General features: G+C 39.7%; 1 pseudogene; it reads right to left on the bottom strand.

Annotated features, from left to right (window-relative positions):
• Positions 1 to 237: 237 nt before the first annotated feature.
• LOC125403175 (monocarboxylate transporter 7 pseudogene) lies at positions 238 to 1804 on the bottom strand (annotated as a pseudogene).
• Positions 1805 to 6369: the final 4565 nt, after the last annotated feature.

The raw sequence follows: 6369 nt of genomic DNA, 5'->3' as shown, positions 1-6369 counted from the left end.
TTTCCACATATCTTTGTATTGAAACTGAATATGACTGCATTCCTCTATGGAAGTGCTTGGTTGTTTTGGTTTTGGTTTAACCAGCAAGCAAAAGGGACTTGGAAAAAGGAAAGATGTTGGTACTGCAGCTCACACATGCATTCCCTTTCTGTAGATTTGAAGGTGGGGTACAGTAGTCAGTGCCTATTCTACGGGCTCTTTTCCCAGGAAACATAGAAGCTATAACATGAAAATGGGTCACATTGGATCCATTTTCGTATGAACCCTGTGCTCACATTTTCCAAGATCCATTTCCATAAAGTCTTCTGGTATGTCCCCTAACACCTTCCTGTGATGACTGGCTGGCTGGCTTTTACCTGAGTGAGGTTGCTAGCACAGATCCTTTTCACAAGGTCTCACCAGGGCGAGGCACACAGCAGCCACGGACATGCCTGCTGTGCAGGAGTAAAAGGCCCTGCTGTAGATCTTTCTCTGGTCAATCAGTAGGCCTGCAAAGGATGTACTTGCCAAGAGTGGTCCTTTCAGCCCTGAAATGCTCTGATTTAAGGTACAGACTCCAGATGTAGATGACATCCTCTCAATACCAAAGACAACATCCTCGACCAACAGTGGAATGTAGATCACTCCTGTGGTCCCAACCACAATGCTAAAAAAAACCATACTACACAACATGAGACCCTAGAGTTCAGTAGCAAAAGTGAAGACAAAAAGAGACACTGTCAGTAAAATGACACAGATGAATTCAATGTAGATTGTCTGAATGGGCTCTCTGTTGAGGAAAAAACCCAGCCCCAATTCCTCGAAACAATTCAGAAATGGCCATTGTAGATAGTAAAAATGCAGCGCAGTAGCAGTCAGTTCCTAGACTAATACCCAAAGGGATGGTGTACAGGGAAGGGGCAAAGAAGCCCAGCTTGGCGAAAAAGGCCAAACAACGTGTAATGGATGAAGCTTTTCAATTTCAAAATGGAAAAGTCTAACAGTGGGACTTTCGACTGTGCTTGGGGGCAGCCACTAGGGTCTGCTGCTGTTCAGCCCTGGCTTCCCGCTCCGTGGTAGCTTGAATTTGCACTTCTTTTTGGTGAGGTAGTTAGTTCTACTCCTGAGTCGACTGAGTCTACTGAGGTTTTTGTTTTCTCAATTTCAAGCACATATTTCACTTTTCTCCAGGGTTCATGAGTGATTGTTTTCGGTGACCCTGGTCCTTTGATAATGATTGGTCTTAGCAGGCGCCACACACCGTGATGTTCAACTGCAGCCGACCTAGGAAGAGAAGGCTGTATCTCTAGCCAAAATGTTCCTTAGAGCTATGATGACTGGTGCAAAAGCAAACACAGAAAAGCACTCTCCTGTGGATGCAAGATCTTTTTACAAAGTCCTGTGACAGGATGGTGACAGTCGGGAGGAAGCTCATGCAGTATCCCAAACCCGAGATGACCTTGATGGAGATGTACATGACATAGATCCTTAGGAGAAGGTGGCAGCAACCATTCACGTGCTGATAATCAGCCCTCCTGCCTTTACCACCAGCCCAATTCCAAAGCAGTTGCTCAGTACTGTGCAAAGGGATTAGCTGTAAATGCTAACACAAACACAAATATCAATATTATCCATGAGATTTTGCTGTTTGATTCATCAATACTGTTCATTAAGTCATTAAAAAAGACACCAAGTGACTTGATGGTGCCATAGGTAAAGACCTCAATGAAGAAAAAAAAATAGCTTCTGCCCAGCTCCATCCTCCATCAGACACTTGGGTATAAACATCGTTTCTGGAACAAAGCTTTGAATTCTTTTGGGCCATTCTTGATAGTTTAATTCCATCAAAAATGGGGAAGCCAGGAGCCAGAGAGCAGGTCACCCAGAGTCAAGAAGCAAAAAGCAATGACTCCTAGTCATCATTTCTTAATTTAAATTATCCCATCCATCTTTTGCCTCTGGGTTTTTACCTTTCTCTATTCTATACTCCTTTCTTTCCTTCTTGATCTATAGCTGGTTATGTGACTGGGTGGCTGGCTCCTGTCCTTCTTTATTTCTTGCTCCTTAGCTGTCCTCATTCTTTGCTCTTCTCCCGAGCATAGAATTCGCCTCCTATTTATTCTCTCTGCCTGGTATACATACCCAGGCCTACCTATTGGCCATTCAGCTCTTTATTAGGCCAATCATATGTTTTAGACAGACAAAGTAACACACCTTTACAGGGTTAAATAAAGGCAACATAAAATAATGCAACACATAATTATATTATCAAACCAACATTCTACAGCATAAACAAATGCATAATTTAACTCATGTAATCTTTAACTAATATTCTACATCATATTTCTTACGAATATTAATTCAGCATGAATATATAATTTCTAAGAATTTATCCAATAAAGTTGAGTATCTTTAACAATGCAAAGTCCTCCACATGCATTCTTAAATCAACTTTATTCAAAATAATTAAAATCTCTAAGGAGCAAAAGCAATTCTCCAAACATAGGATCGATAGATTCTGGTATATATCTGTGGTAAAATTTAAATGAGTTATCAAAGAATAAAAAGTTTAACACGTCTGTGAAACAAATATGAAGATTATTGAATGTAATTGTTGACCATGAAATAAAGTAATAGTGAAAAAACACATTTTTGAGTAGAATATGTTTTCTTTAAAAAGCTATTTATTGTAAAAATCCAACAATATAGCATTTTAAGAAGTACAAAACCATGTAGTTAGTTAAAAGTTCATTGGTTGTGGGAGGGAAATCTTGGTGCGGTGAAGGACAAATAGAACACCAAGAGAAAGAAACAATAACAGAGCCATTCTACATGGCATGGTAATAGTGGATTTGTGGCATTATGAATTTGTTAGCATCTATAAAACTGAGCATAGTATAGCATATGGGCTTCAGTTAATTGTCTAGCACTTGCTCATTCATTGAGTCAGATTTGATAAAGTAATATCAGTTATTGGTTAAATAGCATGAGAATGATGCAGGCTGGAAAAGGAGCACAGGGATCTATAGTCTCTGTTTTATAAATCTTAATCTAGGTAAAAATCTAATTTATTAAGTTTATTTAAATGTGCCCATAATAATAAAACATATATGTGCAAGACACTTGATTAACTCACTGCTCAAATTTTTACCATAAACCTTACACCTTTTCATAATGAACAACAACAAAAGAAGTTTTCATAAACTGATCTAGGATATGTTATTAAAATATATTACATACGTGTGTAAAATTGTGATAGAATATTTTAATTAATAAAAACTGATCCTGTACTTGAAAAACACAGGCCTAAACACTTTGTTTTCCCAAAGTTGTAGGTTCTGCCTCAGGACATTCCTTGCTGCTGTTCTGTGACTATTGTGATTCTCCACTGATCTTTGGATCCACAAAAAAGTGTTGTTCACTTGAACAGCAAGGGTTATACCTGTGGCAGGATGAAAATTAATGCCTACAATAAATCAATACCACCTTTAGAAACATGTTGGTTTAATTTTGAGAGGGGGAGAAATAGTATCAATGAATACTTTTTTTTCTGCCTGAGTGAAATCTAGTTTTCCCTTCATTTCATAAAAGTATCACAGTTTTCCCACTGGAAGCCCATGATGTATTGTCAAACATTGCTTAACTGTGAATATAGGTATATATCTGACCTCTCTATTCATTTGCTATATATTAATTTACTTCATTATACTACTATCACCATATCTAGATTATCTTTATACTGTATCATGGATTCTGTTAATACACATGATCAAAATGCACTTTTGTTTCAAGGTTATTCTTTTGTTTGTTTTTGAACTTTCATATAATTTTCAAATTTGTTTAACATGTTTCTTCAAAAATCTTGTTGCTTGTTCAACAGAATTGCATTAAATTTTAATATTAGTTTGATGCTTTGGTTCTTGTGCAGTGTTCAACATTGGCCAAGCACTCACACACACAAAGTCCTCTGTCCCATTCCAGTAGTGAGAGATAAGATGATTGACATATTACACTGTTGAACTCATCTGAACTTTGACTGCTATATTGAACAGAAGTAGTAAATATGGGGATATTTATCTCCTTCTATGTTTTAAAAACAAAAAGTATATCATCATCAACAAGGACAAAAACACAAAACAGTTTTAGTGCTACATTCCTTGTAGAGAGCTGCTTTGTGCTGCACCTTAAAGATGGCGCTGGCTTCTGCCTTCCACCCCCTGATCAGTGAGTGCTCTCTACTCATAAACATTTCCATTTATGGCCAAAACTTATAATCAGGCTTGCTTCTCCATACCTGGGCCTATCCGCATTTCCCACATGGCTTGCTGGGGTTGGCTACCCAGAGGCTATTCTAGCTTCAAGTGGGCTTTCCCCTGGGGTCAGAAGATTGTTCAAGGTTCCTGAATAAAATGCAGAGAGAAGAGCTTGTGTTATGTCTTCCTTGCTGGTCAGGGCAGGTGCGACAAGTGGTAGCCCGTACAGAGACTCCTATTGTCAAGGACTCAGAACTCTCTGCAGCCAGGGGAGTGCACTGGTAAGTTCCCAGGTAAATTGGGAATCAGCGATAAGAGAGGGGATTAATTGCTCTACTCTGTAGATAAAGAGAGAGCAACCATGACAAGAGCGGGGGGGGGGGGGGGGGGGCAATTGCTCTACTCTGTAGATAACGAGAGAGAAAAGAGCAGTTTCGCAAGTTGGCGAACCGAAAGTACAAAGAAAAATAACTCAATTATGGGTGCTTCTCAGTCACACCCAATATTTTTGGCTCTTAATGAGCTGCTACGTTCAAAGAATTTAAAGATAAAACGAAGTATCTTGGAGAGGTTTCTGAATGAGTGCGATACCATTGCACCCTGGTTCGCCATTTCAGGGAGTCTCTTGATATCATCGTGGGAGAAGCTAGGGAGAGACCTAGATTTTGCCTTTGAGCAAGGGACCCTTAAGGGTGGGGTCAGGCCAGTTTGGAAACTAGTTAGAGGCTGTCTTGAGGACCAGCGCTGCAGTAAAGCAATAGAAAACGGACAGGCAGTGCTGGTGATGTTGCAAGAGAAAAGGTCAGAAAAGTCAGTGAAGGCAAGCAGTGAAAGGAACCATCAGAAGCGGAGAAAGTTATACCCGGACCTCTGAGTTAGAAGAGTCAGAGGGAGGATATCCAGAATCGGCTGAGTCAGATGAGGAGCTGCAGGCACTCATAAAAAAAAAAAATGGAGAAGGCAAAACTGAGAAAAAGGGAGAGAAAAAAGGAGAAAGGAGGTTCAAAAGCTCCAACACCTCATCACATGACACCCTCCACCCCTCCACCTTATGTGGGAAGAGGTCAGGGCAGCTCCAGATGCACATTTTGTCTGGGCATCTGGAAAGTGGTGAGAACTGAGCTACAATTAGCATATCCAGTGTTTCAAGATCCACAAGGAAATAGGTACAAAGAGCCCCTGGATTTTAAGGTGATTAAGTTCTTGGCTGAATCTGTAAGAACTTATGGGATTACAGCCTCTTTTACTGTGGCACAGGTAAAAGCCTTGAATAGATACTGCATGACACCTAGTGAGGAGAACAAATGCTGGACCAGGCCTATGTGGAGTTAGTTAAATTGCTAGAAAATAAGGGACTGTCTATAGCCCCTGAAAAGGTACAAAAAGATAAGATTGTCAATTATCTAGGAGCACGAATTTGTGAGAAGCAAATTATTCCACAAAAGGTAGAATTGAAAAAAGATAATTTAAAGACCCTAAATGATTTTCAAAAGTTGTTAGGCAACATAAATTGGCTTAGATGTTATTTGAAGTTGCCAAATTATGAGTTAAAACCCTTATATAATGTCTTAAATGGAGATTCTGCTTTGGATTCTCCAAGGCACCTGACTAATGAGGCACGAGAGGCATTGAGGAAGGAGGAAAGTAGATTACAAGATGCCTTTCTACAAAGGATTCAAGAGGGCCAAGACACTGTTTTGTGCATTCTTCCTTCATATCACAAGCCTACAGGGCTGTTATGGCAAAATGGGCCACTGGTTTGGATTTATCCCAAGATATCTCCAGCCAAATCTCTTGAGCATTATCCTACTACTGTGGCAACTTTAGCCCTGACTGGGATTCAACAGTGTTTACAACATTTTGGGACCGCCCCCCCCCACCATTATAGTGCCTTATTCCAGCCATCAAGTAAAAGATCTTGTGTGCTAAGATAGATGATTGGGCTATTTTGCAGTGTGGTTTTTGATGGCAACATAGATAATCATTATCCCAAACATCCATTGTTGGGATTTTTTAAGGAACATCCTGTAATGTTTCCTAAAATAACATCATAGCAGCTTATTTCCATGACCCCAAATGTATTTACAGATGGATCTAAGACAGGCTGTGGGGGTGTATATGATAGATAAACAAGAAC

Source organism: Myodes glareolus, chromosome 3 (assembly GCF_982192425.1).
Source record: "Myodes glareolus chromosome 3, mMyoGla1.1, whole genome shotgun sequence".
Lineage (NCBI taxonomy): Eukaryota > Metazoa > Chordata > Mammalia > Rodentia > Cricetidae > Myodes > Myodes glareolus.
The sequence above is the reverse complement of the archived record's forward strand: the minus strand, read 5'-3'. Positions and strand labels throughout refer to the sequence as shown.